The sequence below is a fragment of the Mercenaria mercenaria genome, chromosome 5 (genome assembly GCF_021730395.1).
Source record: "Mercenaria mercenaria strain notata chromosome 5, MADL_Memer_1, whole genome shotgun sequence".
Lineage (NCBI taxonomy): Eukaryota > Metazoa > Mollusca > Bivalvia > Venerida > Veneridae > Mercenaria > Mercenaria mercenaria.
In genome coordinates this window covers 95,662,954-95,680,042 of record NC_069365.1, presented here as the reverse complement: position 1 = coordinate 95,680,042, position 17,089 = coordinate 95,662,954, and positions in this window count along the sequence as shown.

Genomic DNA, 17,089 nt, shown 5'->3' with positions numbered 1-17,089 from the left:
ACCATTTTCCTGTGGTGCCTCAAATTTGTAGATTATTTTGACATATCTGTACCTTGTAATAATTTTTTTTTGCGGGCAAATGAATATTTTTGTGGACTTATAACTTCTTTTTCAAATTATTTCCCTTTGTTGTTTCTATGAATAGCTTATTTGGTAACTTCTTTTACCATAGGCCATACGGAAAAAACTAGACTTACAAAGTATGTTGAGACCAAGTAGTCCGTAATAAAGTTTTAGCCTGGCTTCCTGGCTGCTTGTTTTTTTTTTTAATACTGCAAACCTTTTATAAGTAAATTTTAAGCCTCTAAATTAGCACATTTTATCTGGTTGCTAAAGCACACTTGGTCGGAGCAAGAGGCAATAAAAATGTCACTGCCGGAGTTACTTCCACTGCTAATGAAGAAAATTTATATATAAGAAATATGACAGAACAAACATAGGGACGGGAGCCAGTGTATGGTCGGAGCCAGGGGCAATAAAAATGTCAAAAGAGAAACTGCCTGCTGGAGTTACTTCCCTTGTTAATGAAGAAAATGTATGTATGAAAAATATGACAGAACAAACATAGGGACGAGAGTCTCTCTAATAAAGTTTATTCTTTCTTCATACTGACACTGATATTTTCTCAGAAAACCCTTTACTCTCTATGCTCATCTCAACAGACGCCGAGGTTATATGACGTCTTCGAGAGTGATTGGTACCAGCTGTCAATAGCCACCATAAACTGACCGGCAACAAGATTAATTAAACTAATTCAAATTACCTAGCTGTACCAGATGTTTTCTAGAAATGAAAGAAAGTAAAGCTTTTAATCGTTTATAGTTCCTGAATAGCTGATGTTATTTTAAGGTTGAAACCGCGAAGCGGTTGAAACCTATTATAACCGTATTCTGGATACTGCAAGAATTCAATAATGACAGTTTTCATTGAAGCAGATTAATCCGCCGTTCTATTTTCGCACTACTTTTGTTGATTATTTACGAGAATTCTGACCGCTTATCTCTCTACCTAGTTTCAAGGTTAAAGTTCCTGGTCAAGTTTAACAATTATTTCAATGCACATGATAAGAGAAAATATATGAAATGATACATCTTTGAAAAGCCCTGATCGCAAGCTTTCTCAAGAGAAACTATGATACACTTGCAGTTTAAAAATAGCAAATTCTATAGATTTTAGCGTAAAGTAACATGACCTCAAGATTTTGGCTAAAAATATCTTTCATATCTTTCTTTCAAAAGTTTTGTCATATTATGAATATGGGTTATTCTAAAAAGGCCAAATCAAGAAAAAAGATGACCGCGTCGGGAATCGAATCCGGACTGTCGCGGCAATAAAGAAGTTTTCCGGCTGTGGTCACCAATAGAGCTAAAGGCTTTAGTATTTGACGCGTGTTAAATATAGATATTTATAATGGAGACAGTTTACTCGGAGTAAACGCTTTCCGATTTCATTGTAAAAAGTAGTAAAAACATTTAATTCTCATGTGTTTCCGTAACATATAGTCTGCCAGTAATTATGTTTCAAAGCATTCTTAAGAAATATAGCATTTTTTTTTGTTGTCAAACGATCTGGAGGCCAGCCAGTGCCTTTAGCTGTTAAATTTGAATAATAGTATCTAATATTTCTATTATCTATATTCTCTTTGTGAATAGTTGTGTTTTAAATGAAACAGACACTGTATTTCTCATTGGTATCATTAAAGTAAATGTTTGTTAAGCCGATATAGGCTCGTCAGTGTTTTTCAAAACACTTGATGGTTTTAATCAGAGCAGAATTTGAAGTATATAATGTAATATGGATGCATATGGTTGGAATGTTATACTATTTCATGGAAGTGACTTGAACTTTTACAGCGAAGTGGTTTGCGGGTTTCAACCTTTCTGTCCTGTCAGCGCTTTAATTTTTAACATTCACAGCCTTCAAAATGTGATTTGTATTTTCATTATTGGTTAGAGAACACCAATTGTTTTCCCATAGACTTCCATTATAATATTATGGAGCGTACGGCCTTCCATTAATCGAAACATATATATCCAATCACATTTTTTTCAAGAATTATCTTAGTTCCACCAAAATATCAGACGAAAAACATATGAATAGTGTTACTTTATTTAAGAAATTTTCGTGTGAATGAGATGACCCCCTGTTTACATCGTTGTCATGGCGGGAGAAATTCATTTGATAAAACCTTTTTTTAATACACATAAAATGTAGCAAATTTTGTCAAAATGTATTATGAAATACTGTAAAGGCTGTAAAAATATTCCATTTTGAAAGAAAAAATCACTTCTTGGGTTCGTTTACATGACTGACCAATCAGAACGCACAGACGTTATGATCAACTCAGACTGACAAAGTTTTGAGCCCGGGCAAATACAACGATTATAGTAAGACTTGATCCGACACAATGGCCTCTTTCTGTTTTTCTTTGAATAACTTTCTAAAATAAAATTAATTAATTAGTTATCTTGTTATTAAAAACACCTGAGTATCCCTTATCTGTTAAAACCAGTTGAACTTTTCATTATTTAAGATATGTATATACTAAAAAGGTTCTAACTAGACCCTAAAGTTTTCATGACTATTTTAACAGATATGCATCCAGTAAATTTAAAAGCACCCTGCTTAACCTCATAGGGGATCGTTTTCATTCTTATCATTCTAAGAATCACTGGCTCCAAATTACAAACTGGCTTACAAAGAGAAATATGGAGTATTTTATACTTTGATTATCGATTCCCTCGGTTAATATATAAATATTGTTTCTTTAAAAACATAAAACATTTCAGTAAATGACAGGTAAAAACATTATTTAAGCTTATGATGTTACGAAATTCGTATTTTCTTTAGATAAATGCATTTCCTTTTGTTTTGAAACATTAAATTCCGCCATTAAAAGAGGACCAAATACTTCGAAAAAAGCATGTAAAGTAATATTGATATTCCTCCTTGATAAAAGCGAGACCTATATAAAGACACATGTATTCCTATTTTGTTTGCATGTTCTTGTCCTTATAAAAGTTGCTTTATTTCACTTTACATGCCTAGAGTGTTTCACTTTAAACGTATAACATTCCAGTATTTCCGTTTCGAAAGAAAAAAACGTTTACGTTTAATTGAAATAAATAACTTCATGTATTTTACTTAAACATTGATTAGCACAAGACAGAATGCATGCACGAAAACAATGTAATAAGACCAGCATTGTAATATCGTGGTGTCTGATTACACATAATATAAATTTAGTCATAGGTTTTACGCTAAAGAATCATATACCTTGATCCAGCAAAAATAAATCTAATTTAGAAACAATGTTTCACATTCATTTTAGACTTGGCTGTTTTATTTTATATGAAAAAGAGCTTTATTGTAGTGATGCTTGTTTAAAATGGGCCTTTCTATACATGTATGTGACAGCTCTGATGAGATTGCTTTTTATATAGAACATATAGCATTTCCTTTACTACTCTGCTACCTACAAGCTACGCTTGAAATGTTGAAGTAAATTACATATCGTAAATTGAAGACGCATCATGTTGCTTACCAGTACTTAGTCTAGCAGATAACATATGGTCCAACTACAGTGTAAAGTGTAAAGAATTCGAGATATGACGTTGTTTTATACGCGAAGATGCATTGTTAATGCATGTGCGTGAAGATGGACTTCATCAGAAAGCCACATTCATTATTACCGCGCTTAACATTTGAAATAGACATCAGACGTTCGCAGTGTAAGGATTAACTAAATTATTGCCACCATATGAAAGGTAAAATCTAAAGGAAAGGATTCGATTATGTTATATTTACAGTATGATATTTTAAGTTATCAGCGGTCAGTTGCATATTGTATAAAGTGTTTCGAAGAGCAGATAAATAATTCAATATCTCATATTAAGTTGTATACTCGACAAACTACCGTCATATATTTATGGCAGTTGTATCCAAGACGTTCCAAAAAACACGTGCAATGAAAAGCAACTTTGCTAGGACCTCTAGAGCTTAACTATCAATAGGATATAACGTACTGCATGTATTAGGTTTTGGTTTACTTTATTTGGCATTCAACAGTCTTCCTACTTGCTCAAATTCAGTCCAATGTTGCAGTCAGATAACTGACGTATACACAAATAATTAAGTGATTGTATTAATTTTTATAACAAGAAAATATTCAGACAACGCCTTTCTACGTTTTATAAGAGACAAGCTAACGGCAATTTTCTGATAAAACAAAAGAAAAATAGTTTTGTCCAGGTTTTTTCATCGCCAAAGATTCCCTCTTGCATGTTGCTTAGAGTATGAGTTTTCTAACCTGCACCAACAGTGAGATATGATTAACAACAAAACAATCCTATTTACATTTAGAGAAACGGTAGGGACAGGGAGCGCTGTCTAAATTTAAACAATAATTTTATAGTTCTGAAAACATTGTCTTTTAAAGTGTATCAGTAACACAATATACACCTGCCCAACAATATACTTTGGCACTTGATTATTATCAAATGATGTATTTAAACAGTATCACTGAGCATTCATTCGTTATGTTTGTACTCACTAATAATAAGGACTACTGAATATTTACTTATAGTCCAGTACAACGATTGTGCAATGGTATGACAGTACGTTGTGACTTATGACACTATACAAGTTAATAAAAAATAAACGAGTCTGTTCCTTTTCCTTCCTGTCTATAGTATATATGCTTTGATAAATGTGTACAATATGTACAATTTATTTGTTTCAGAATACAAATGTACGAGCTCAAAAGTCAAAATACAAAAAAATACAAAATAGATTCCTTTGTCTATTCTAGTCGCCCCATTTCTATACTTTGAATGCTGGTAAAACTCTTTAGATATGATTGATGCACGTTCTTCTCGAATATAGCAGCGCCGCAAATTAACACGCTGTTTACGCAAAGAAAGGGATAGTGAGTTATTAATCATAATAGAAGGAATTAGTTGATTACTATTTCAAACAGTGATTTTTTTTATCCCGGTGCATAAATCAAAACGCCGCGTAATTGGCAGCATAGCACAGCGTATGGTTTGTATTTGTTACAAAGTCCTTTAGCTTTAAATAGTTACAAGTCTGGAAATTTATAACATTTGCATAGAAAACGATAATACATGTAATGCATTCTACACAAACTACCTTTTGGGTAACGTCAATGTTGAATTATTTGGTGTTAGAAAGGAAATTAAAGTATTGACGATTATTCTACCAAAGTAGATAAACATTCTTACGAATCAACAAGTTTTAAGAAGACTTACATGTAGCGGTAATCACCATAGCTTCATGTTTTATTGCAAGCATATAACTATACACTTGATCATTCATTTCGAAAAGAAATCTAAGATATTCATCGAAGTAGTTTTTAGTGAGACTTATTGTTATTGTTATTACCAAAACATTTATCATTTGAAATACAAAAGAACAGTGTTTACCTAAAATGAATAAACTTGTGCTCCGTCATAGAGCACTGTCTTTATAAATAATGTGTTTCTGAATATACAGACAAACCTGTAACGTAATAACTGGAGACAACTGTAAATCATATCCTCTATATAATTGCTTTAATAACATGCTTCTTTCACTGCGAACAATTGAATTCATACATTTTCTAGAGTCTAAAGACAACTGTATTTGTTGTGTATTGATTCATTGAAATTACATGTTACACACTCAAATTGTTGTAAATTGATTCATGGAAAATACATGTTACACGCGAAAATTGTTGTATATTGATCAATGGAAAAAACATGTTACACACTCAAATTGTTGTATATTGATTCATGGAAACTACATGTTACACGCTCAGATAGTTGTATATTGATTAATGGAAAATACATGTTACACGCTCAAATTGTTTTATATTGATTAATGGGAAATACATGATACACACTCAAATTGTTGTATATTGATTCATTGAAAATACATGTTACACACTCAAATTATTGTACATTGATTCATGGAAAATACATGATACACACTCAAATTGTTGTACATTGATTAATGGAAAATACATGTTACACACTCAAATTGTTGTATATTGATTAATGGGAAATACATGATACACACTCAAAATGTTGTATATTGATTAATGGAAAATACATGTTACACACTAAAATTGTTGTATGTTGATTCATGGAAAATACATGTTACGCACTCAAATTGCTGTATATTGATTTATGGAAAATACATGTTACACACTCAGGTTGCTGTATACTGATTCATAATTGCTGTATATTGATTCATGGAAAATGCATGTTACACACTCAGATTGCTGTATATTGTTTCATGGAAAATACATGTTACACACTCAAACTTGTATATATTGATTCCTGGAAAATACATATTACACACGCAAATGTGTCATGTTTCTACTTCTACGACTCGCTATGTGGCACCTTTACTGGTGTATGGTAACCAATTCAATCAGTAAAGCAATCCGTAGATGATGTCTTGATTAAACGTATATAGTCGGTATCTTACATGCGACCAGCTGTATCAAGCGACTTTTCAATTAAACGACGCTTAAAAACGCACCCGATAGTTTTACTATGTATGGTAAGTATACCCCGTCATTACGCAACCAGTGACCACATGAAACCGGCCCCCGTAGATAAAATCATATGCAACAGTATCTATTAAACGACTATGTACACAACTTTCGCTTCCCCTTTGGAAATACCCTTTAGAAAATATATTGCCATAAACTATGTATGCACATTCTTGTAATAGGGAGAGGGCATTAGCTTCCTGTCTAGTCGTTTATTATCCCCCGCCGATGAAATCGGGAGGGGGGTATTGAAACGGCGTTGTCCGTCCGTCCGTCCGCAGCCATTTCTCAGTAACTAGCAGATAGAATTTCATGAAACTTAAAATAAACATGAACCAACATACTGCGATGACGCCCGTCAAGTTCTGTTTTGGATTGGTCAGTTTCCCTTAGAGTTATTGCCCTTGATTTAATGAAAAATGCCCAAAAATATCCGTCCGTAACTATTTCTCAGTAACTATCAAAGAGGATTTTATAAAACTTGAAATAAACATACACCAACATACTGTGATGATGCCCGTCAAGTTTGTTTTGGATTGGTCAATTTCCCTTAGAGTTATTGCCCTTGATGTAATGAAAAATCTACGTCTGAAGTCATTTCTTAGTAACAAGCTGGCAGAATGTCATGAAACTTCAAATAAATATGAACCAACATACTTCGATGATGCCTGTCATTTTTTTTAATTGGCCAATTCTCCTTAGAGTTATTGACCTTTAATTGTTTAAAAATCTACAGATTTGTACATAACAAACCAACCAATCGGTAGAATTTCATTAAACTTCTTTCATTCTTTTCCATGAACATTTATCATAAACATGTGAAGTTTTGTACCCACACCTGGTCACCACCTTGCCTTGATAACACCCCCTAGCCCCCCCCCCCCCCCCCCCACACACACAGTTTTTTTTCAAACCTTCCATGAATATTTATTAGCATGCAAAGTTGTACCGTTTCCCCACCTAACTCTCCACTCTTGCCCACCACCCATCATGTATCCCCATCACCCACCCATTTTTTATTTTTTTATTATTTTTTTTTTTCATTTTTAATTTTTCATCAATATTTATAATCAACATGTGAAATTTTGCACCCTCACCCGGTCACCCCCGTTGCCCGCCCCCTACCATCAAAAGTAACATTCATTTTCTGTTAAAATGATTTTGACTTATGAAACTATTACTTCTTAGTAACATCCTTGAATTTTTGCAAGATATATTTTTTTGCCATTCCTCACCTCAGTCCCTTTCGGCGGGGGATACCAATTCATCGAATTTGCTTGTTATATATTTGTATTCATGCTGTGAAAATAATTTAAAACATAAAATATGTTTAAGCCAACTTCCGCAACAGTCCTGTCTTATTTTGCACATGTATATTATCATGATTATTAGCCTTTTAAATGGTTAAGCAAATAACCAAGATCAACGATCAGTGGACTGGGAGAAGTGTTCATCAAACAAAACAAATTTTGAACAATATTTATAGTTTTTTGCACATGGAATATCAGCATATGAATTTACCAAAATCTATCAAAAGACCATTTTATTAAGAGATCACTTTTTGAGGGCCGCCTGTGTAGGGGTGACACTATAATATAATATCTACTGTATTTCTGTAATTCACACCAATATCTTAAAAGTGACACATATAGAAGGTATCTAATAATATGTTCTGGAAATTAATGCATGTTTGTAATAAGATATTAGCTTGAATACTCCATTTCAGAATTTTAGACGTAAATAATTTCCAGCACTGTGCTTTCTGTCAATAGTTTTCCCAGCACTGTGCTTTCTGTCGATAGTCTTCCCAGCACTGTGCTTTCTGTCGTTAGTTTTCCGAGCACTGTGCTTTCTGTCGTAAGTATACCCAGCACTGTGCTTTCTGTCGTTAGTTTTCCTAGCACTGTGCTTTCTGTCGTTACTTTTCCCAGCACTGTGCTTTCTATCATTAGTTTTCCCAGCACTGTGCTTTCTGTCGTTAATATACCCAGCACTGTGCTTTCTGTCGTTAGTATACCCAGCACTGTGCTTTCTGTCGTTGGTATACCAAGCACTATGCTTTCTGTCGATAGTTTTCCCAACACTGTGCTTTCTGTCGTTAGTTTTCTCAGCAATGTGCTTTCTGTCACTAGTTTTCCCAGCACTGTGCTTTCTGTCGTTAGTATACCCAGCACTGTGCTTTCTGTCGTTAGTATACCCAGCACTGTGTTTTCTGTCGTTAGTATACCCAGCACTATGCTTTCTGTCGATAGTATACCCAGCACTGTGCTTTCTGTCGTTAGTTTTCCCAGCACTGTGTTTTCTGTCATTAGTTTTCCCAGCACTGTGCTTTTAGTCGTTAGCATACCCAGCACTGTGCTTTCTGTCGTTAGTATACCCAGCACTGTGCTTTCTGTCGTTAGTACACCCAGCACTGTGCTTTCTGTCGTAAGTTTTCCCAAAACTGTGCTTTCTGTCATTAGTTTTCCCAACACTGTGCTTTCTGTCGTTAGTTTTGGAGATGCTGGAGTAAAACCTTTCTTAAATCAATTAAGTGGTTTTGTGATTTGTTGTTAAATGTCACATATCCAATAAGTCTGCCAAGTCTTCAAGATCAAATTCAAAAATCGGAAATAAAGTGTAAAATAAAATTTAATCAAGTGAATTGCGTTGAAAGTTCTTTTAATTAATTCCCTTATGTAATTAAAAAAACAACACAGAATATATTGATTTAAATTTGAACATGCAACCAGTGTTACTGGGAATATAACAGAATAGAATAAAAATCAAATTAACGTGTTTCATCTATACAGCTCCAGTTCTCCAGATATATTGACATGATGTTTGTTTTCTCTCGTCTCAAAACGAAAGTGAAACGCTTTCCTTAGCAATGACCCTTTTCCGGAAGGTTATGTACCGAGTACCCATATTGTCTTCAGCAGACATCTAAAGGTATAGTCTTCTCAAGTTTGACAGACATCTGAAGGTATAGTCTTCGCAAGTTCGGCAGACATCTGAAGGTATAGTCATCTCTAGTTCGGCAGACATCTGAAGGTATAGTCTTCTCTAGTTCAGCAGACATCTGAAGGTATAGTCTTCGCAAGTTCGGCAGACATCTGAATGTATAGTCTTCTCTAGTTCGGCAGACATCTGAAGGTATAGTCTTCTAATGTTCGGCAGACATATGAAGGTATAGTCTTCTCAAGTTTGGCAGACATCTGAAGGTATATTCTTCTCAAGTTCGGCAGACATCTGAAGGTATAGTCCTCTCAAATTTGGCAGACATCTGAAGGTTTAGTCTTCTCAAGTTCGGCAGACATCTGAAGGTATAGTCTTCTCTAGTTCGGCAGACATCTGAATGATTTTGTATATGAAATAAGAGTTTTTAATTGCCTACAGTCTTAAATATATATTTGTATGGAGTAACATTTACACTTACTGTCAGAGGAATGCGAGGGCTATCCTCAAAATATCAAAATAATGACAATCGCGCGCTTCCGTAGATGTTTGACTTGCAAGAAACTCGTGTTTTACATGGATGATACATGAATGACTCCTTTTTAACCCCGCATTAATTTATTGAAAATAATCGTACCGTTTCGGAGATGCTTAGTTTTGCATCAGGTGTAGTCATATTACGCTATGCAAAATACATGCAGCTATGAAAAGCGAACAAAAATCTGAAATTATAACGTACATCACAGATACTCAGTGTAGATATTAAGGGGACGCATACTTTGAAATTAGAAAAAAGTGGGTGGGGTATGATAAAATTTACCTGCAAAAAAGTACAAGATACTGTTTCAACTGTTATAAGTACACAAAGGATTGCTCACTAAATAAAAATGAGAAAAACTGAAACAAGAAAGTTATTGTTGAATTACATAAGACTTGTTGTGTACATTCAAAGTCAACAATTAATACATTTTTGTGCGAAAATAATAGTGCTTCACCTTGTCCAAACATTTATCAATGTCCTACAGATTCTAATTTAAAGAAAGAATGTGAAATAAGTTCACTGTCTTGCTTTTCATTTCGCATATGTTAGCTAAAACACATTATTTAGTTTGTTTACAAAGTAGTGCATAAGAAAAGAAACGGTGGTCAAGGAATGCCACATTCCAAAACTTAAAGAGTATATTCCCCTTAATACATTAAACATTTATCGTTACAGATGTCTAGTGGCTTACAATAAGGGCCTAGAAATGTTGCCATTATTAACTTTTAACTTGGTATTCATGAACTACAATGCACTTAAATATCAAAACACATTCAACAAACTTTTGAAAATGTATTGTCTTAAAAATCCCTAAAATAAGGTATGGAATTTGGTTGAGAGGTCCAATCAATGTGTATATGTGCAAAAGTAACATTCTAATCTTGTTCACAAAACTTACTAATAGACCTTTCTAACGTAAACGTAAATCAGAAACGGATTACTGAATCCGTAAATGTTATTTGCAAATAATGGTCTAAGGGAGATACTATTGCATTACTATTGGATGAAATTGTCTCCCATAGACCACAAATTAGCCTAAAATTTTAAGGATTCAGTATTCCGTTTCGTAATTACGTTTACGTTAGAAAGGTCTATTACACAGCAGGAATGTCAATGATCAAAACTGGACGAATATACAGTTATCCTCACTTTAATGTCATTTATAATTTGTCCTTGAATTCTCCACCATACTTTTCATAACTCTGTTTGCACGAGTTGCACGAGAATGCTGTCATTCACGTAAAAAAACGGGGTCAAATAAGTTGTAAATGCAATATCATCTAAACGTAATTAATGGTTTATGCTGTTCAAGATAAACTTTATCTCATAACGTAACGAACGTGTATAATGTTGTAACAACAACTATACTTACACTGATTTAAGTAGCAATCGGTTTATAAGTGACTTTATTGATTCATTTTGTGTTTTGTTATTGTTGTCAAAAAGTATAACGGAATTGCCTCACAACTGAAGCGGAAACCAGTTTGATGCGCAAAGTAGTCCACTGTAAGTAATATTTTTTGATAAATGTCCACAGAAATTAATAATTTTCTAATATTAAAGACGAATATCTGAATAGGATTCATTATTTGATAAGAAATTATAATCATCGGCATGTTTTTTTTTTAATTCGTACACGTGCTGACACCTAAGTTGTCTCCCGTTGTTTATTAGAGTTACCTTTCGTCCGGCGCAGTAATACATTTGCAGTGAATCGCCGAGAAGTCGTGGGAAAATTAAAAACCGTGTAAATAAACTAAAATTAATCACCTTTTCAAGATGAATTTCAAGTGATCGACATTATGCATTTAACCCGCATGACCTATGAAGCATCTTAGATATCTGATCTAAGGTATTCATTGTGTAGAATGTCATGTTATGCCCTTGCAATGCTAATCCCACTCTGATTTTTTTGTTTATATTTTTTATCAATGAGAAATATGGCGTCCATCCCGAGCTGAAATAACGTGGCGTTAAATTTTTACATGTTTAAGCAAACCTGGTGTGTTAGAAAGAAAATTTCATCCCTTCAACATTATTTGGAACACTGATATTGTAAAAAACCTGTTTCTTCCTTATACAAAAACTTAATATTTTGTGTTGAATGTACTTCCACAAAGACCTCTGTTTTCCTATTACATTCATAGTACCGCATCCTTATCCACAAAGTACTGAACATGACGGGTGTCCATCAGTATTATATCGGTTTAGGAATATGTTTTTTATTTTCCCACCATCGATTTCTTGAATATGCACCCCTTCCGCATTTCTGTATGAACTGTGAATGTAGCAATATGCGTCCCCTTAATAAAAGAAATTCTGAACCCTTCAATATATCTAAATCAAGGTTAAAAGACATGTTCAAAGCACCCCCCCCCCCCCCCCCCCCCCCAACACTTGATATATAAAAGATTGCCCGCAATATTACACGCAAGGTTAAGAAACAGATGCAGTAATCTGAATGATGATTTATACTGAAACCATTTAAGAGATAATCCCAGTTGTGATTGTGTATTAAATTTACAGAACAAAGATTTTTAGAATCAAACTATTTCAGGAACCAGAACTTTTAATCCTTTAAATGACACCCTACAATTATTCGGATCTTTGGACGAATGCAATTCGTTACCTACTTTGGCAGTACATACATTTATTATGAATTCTAATCGTTTTCAGCGAGATTAATAGCAACCTGTTAGTTTTACCAATTTCTAGAATGTAATCTTAAATATTAATTAAACCTCAATTTTTCCAAATTGAATAACAGTTACTCCTGCACTTCGCTTAGCTTCTGGAGAAACTGATCTATTAGAATGTAAAAATAGCAATATCAACATCATATCCAACATTAAACTAGCTGTTTTTATCTTTCGTTTTCTTCAGTTTCAGTCTCACTTTGGTCTTTTTCTTCCATCTTGTTTGTAAAACATGTTAAGATATTTATTTCGTAAAAATAATTAATGATATGTAATAATTAACCTTTCAAGGGAAGGGCCGTTTACTGACCCTATTGCTATAATTTCCTTGATTGTTAATCTATACCTGTGCTGTAACTTGATTGTTGATCTATCCCTGTACTGTAACTTGATTGTTAATCTATACCAGTGCTGTATTTTGATTGTTAATCTATAGGTTACACTCTACCAATTCGATTCCTTCTTTATTTCATATAGGGAATTAAATTTTCAGACACCATTTTCAGTACTTTAGAGCATTTCAAAGGTATGGAAACCGTATATAGCCTTTTAGTATAGCATGTCTACTTACCAGAAATAAAAAAATATTGAGATGTTATGTTGAATATAAGAAAATTAATTTGTTCAGAAAAAACAACACCGTCTGAAAATGCTTCCATGAAAATGTTAATCGAGCATGAACGCGTAGGTAGACATTTTAATAAAAAAACTATACTAAAACATGGAAATGCACTGTGACAGTTGGTTAGATCTTTTCTCAATATAATCTGCAATCAAACTAAACCAAAAATGTAATTGTCACATCATATTTCACTTGTTTCTGTTATATTTTATCAACAGCATGGAACTATTTCTTGGACTACTTCACATGTAACACTATGTAGGCACTTCCGGTTTGGTATAATCAGTCCTTTAAGGAACGTTTTGGTAGAAAAAATTTGAAACTGATATACTGACCTTTAGGTTCACCTTTTACCATAAACATGTTAAAATTTGAAAGGAATCCATGCATGCATTCTCTCAAAATATGCATTTTTAAATGATGATATTTTTCAGGCTCGGTCAATTGCTATTTTCTGACTTTTTACAGAAATATGTCTTATAGGAAAATGTATATATTTTTTTGTATTTTCTTAAAACTGAAGACTCTAACTGCTATTGGCTATTACTGGGATGACATTTGAATAATAAAAAGTAAAAAATTTTACATATGATCATATTTCCTACTTTTAATATGGCTTGAAACATACTTTTTTATAAACAAATGCACCATATTTTCCAAATTTTGCAATTAAGAAGGTATACAAATGACTTTATATAACCAAAGAACATGTTAAATTTGGTTATTTGATAAAAAGCAAAGTGTCATTTGGTGATTACAATAATTTAGAGACAAGATGATCCATGCTAGGGGCTTTATTAAGGTATATTGCCATGTCTTTGCATCTGGCTGTGAAGGTGTGAAATTTCTCATGTGTTCCACAGGGTTCTACACTATCACCTGTTTTCTTCATAGTCACTTAACCTGTTGTTTTTTATAGGTCAAGATGTTAAAATTTAACAGTATATGCATGTTTATTAGTTATAAAATTTTATCTATTTTTTGTCACTAAATTGCACAAAATGGTTCGCTTGAAGAAACAAGTAAAGCACTGCCGCAGTGTTGGGTTCAAGAAAGGTGCTCCTAGCACAACTAAAGGTATGAAACATTGCTATAACACTGATAAGTTAGAATATAAGTATGTTAGGTTAGAAAAACAGGTTCACAATGCAACAGTTCATGAGAACTCTGAAGTACTAACCTTTAAAGATGTTGATGGCAATGCCACAATGACAAAACCACTTAGGCCAAAACCAGATAGTGTTGGGATTATCGATAAGTATGGTACTGCTCAAACTGAGTCTGTTCACCCGGACTTGCGAACTAACAAACTGTATCTTCCCGTGAATGTACAGGCTATGTTCAATTCTGAAATGAGAAATCATAGAGCTGTACACAGTGAATGTGAAGGTGATCTTGTGTTTGATGGTGAGGCGTCACGAAAGTGGGGGATAGTGTGGCGTGAAAGACTCAGATGTACAAAATGCATGTTTTTGAGTCAGTTTCACAATCTTTATGATGAGGTGGATACTGGTAAACGTGGCAGAAAAGCTGCCACAGCTAAAACAGGTTTGCAATTAGGATTATACACCACCCCAATAAGTAATACTGGCGCTTGCCGGATACTAAATAACGCAAACATAATTCCATCGTGTGTACCTTCTATGCACACAACCGCATTAAAAGTTGGTCAGGGTTTACAGGAAGCATGAGTGATATTCAAACAAATCTTAAAACAGTAAATGAACAAATAGGTCAAAAAGAGCCTGATTTAGTGAATGTTGAAGGAGACTCTTGTTATAATAATCCTATATTTAACTCAGATTCAACCCCGTTTCAGGCGGGTACAATCGTTGCGACTACTTTATGCGAGAACAATACGAAATCAAAAAAACCATAGGGGCTCATGTTGGCAGTAAACTTTGAGTAGTAGCTGCCAGACTTCGCAATAATGGTAGAAATGTAGAATGTCCTAATCATGCAGGACATTGTAGTGCTAATGTTCCTGAATCTGATTCAATTGGTGATGTGGGTAGATGGAGTCAAGAGGTAGCAAGTAAACTGTCAATGCGCATAGCTTCCTACACTGGAGATGGTGACTCAAAGAGTCATGCCGGTATTGAAAACTCTCAAAACAATAAAGTAACACACTTAAAAGATGTCAGGCATCTTAGCAATTCAATGCGACGTGAATTGTACAAGGCCCCATTCAGTAGCTCAATGTTTAAATGCGGTAGTAAACAAAAATCAAATCTAAAAAATAGGTTTGCTATTTCTGTAAAGCAGAGATGTGTTGCTGAGCTCAGAAAAACTCACAAAGTACATAATGGTGACATAAGTAAAATTTAAAAAAAAATGCCAAAAGTGATATCTGCCATTGTTATGTGTTTTAAAGGGTCCTGCGGACAAACATGTAAAAATGATAGCCTGTTTTGTTGCGGTAACTTCAAACATGCTTACAGTTATATGCCGGCAAATGTCAAGGTACGAATGACTGAATGCGATGAAAATGTTTTGCGAAGGTGCATTAATATTCTCATTGGTCCTGACAGTATCAGTAAAACCAAACTTATGACATCAACACAAAAATGTGAAGCCGTCAATCGTTCATATCAAGCAGTCATTCCCAAACAGACAACATTTGCCCGTTCCTCGTCAGGACGCATACACGGGCAAATTACTAAGTTAAACCATGGTTATGCTGAATCTGTCTTACTAAAAACTGAGTTCTTTAAGGCTAACATTTAAATAGGTTCAAAAGTAGTAAAACAAATTGTAAGAACTGAAAAAATCAGATGTACCCGGCTTCGGTCGGACATGAAAGCCAAGCGAAAAGAGCTCGGTATGCTGCTCGGGCTCGATGGTACAAACTTCATGAAAAAATACACTACTCGTCAGGCCTTACAGATCCTAAACCAAATTATAGTGAAGTGAAACACTTGCAAGACCACTGCTATGCATAATTTAGTGCCTAAAATTGCATGATTTAGTGATAAGACTGCATGATAAGTGATACAGAAGCTTAGATGTATATATAGAAAAATGTGTGACAAATGTATATATAAAAAGTTATGCTGTTGGTTCAAATAAAGTGCGTTTTCTGTATATTCTACATATTTCTATGTTTTCAGTGGTCTAGGTTATACATACTAATAAAATAAACAAGATACTGTCACAAAAAATAGATTTAAGTCACATTTCCTTTCAGGGATTTTTTTCAGGTTCTAAATAATACAATTTGGGTAGCCGGTATGCCCAAGGCATATGCCTCTGGCAACACAAGTCTTCCTGTCATGATTAATTTCCATGGGTTCTAGGGATAGGTGACTTGTGTTAAAACACAGAGAGTGGCCACACAGGTGTGAGAGAGGCTGGTTAGATGTCAAAATCAACTTAAAATGAAGCATATATGCCAAACGGTGAACAAAATGTACTTTAGAAGGGGCATCTTCTGGAAATTTAGCCCTAATCTTGCCATATTTAGGCCCTAAATTTCAATAGCATGCCCCTGTCCAAACAATACAGCCCTTTTCAGCATCTGGGATGGAGTTTCATTCCATTTTTCTTTCAATTTCTCTGTAATTATCACCTTCCATGATTGTAGCAGCAGACGATATGTTACATCCGAATACTCTTCTAGGTTTCACTCTACCAATTCGATTCATTCTTTATTTCATATAGGGAATTGAATTTTCAGACACCATTTTCAGTACTTTAGAGCATTTCAAAGGTATGGAAACCATATATAGCCTTTT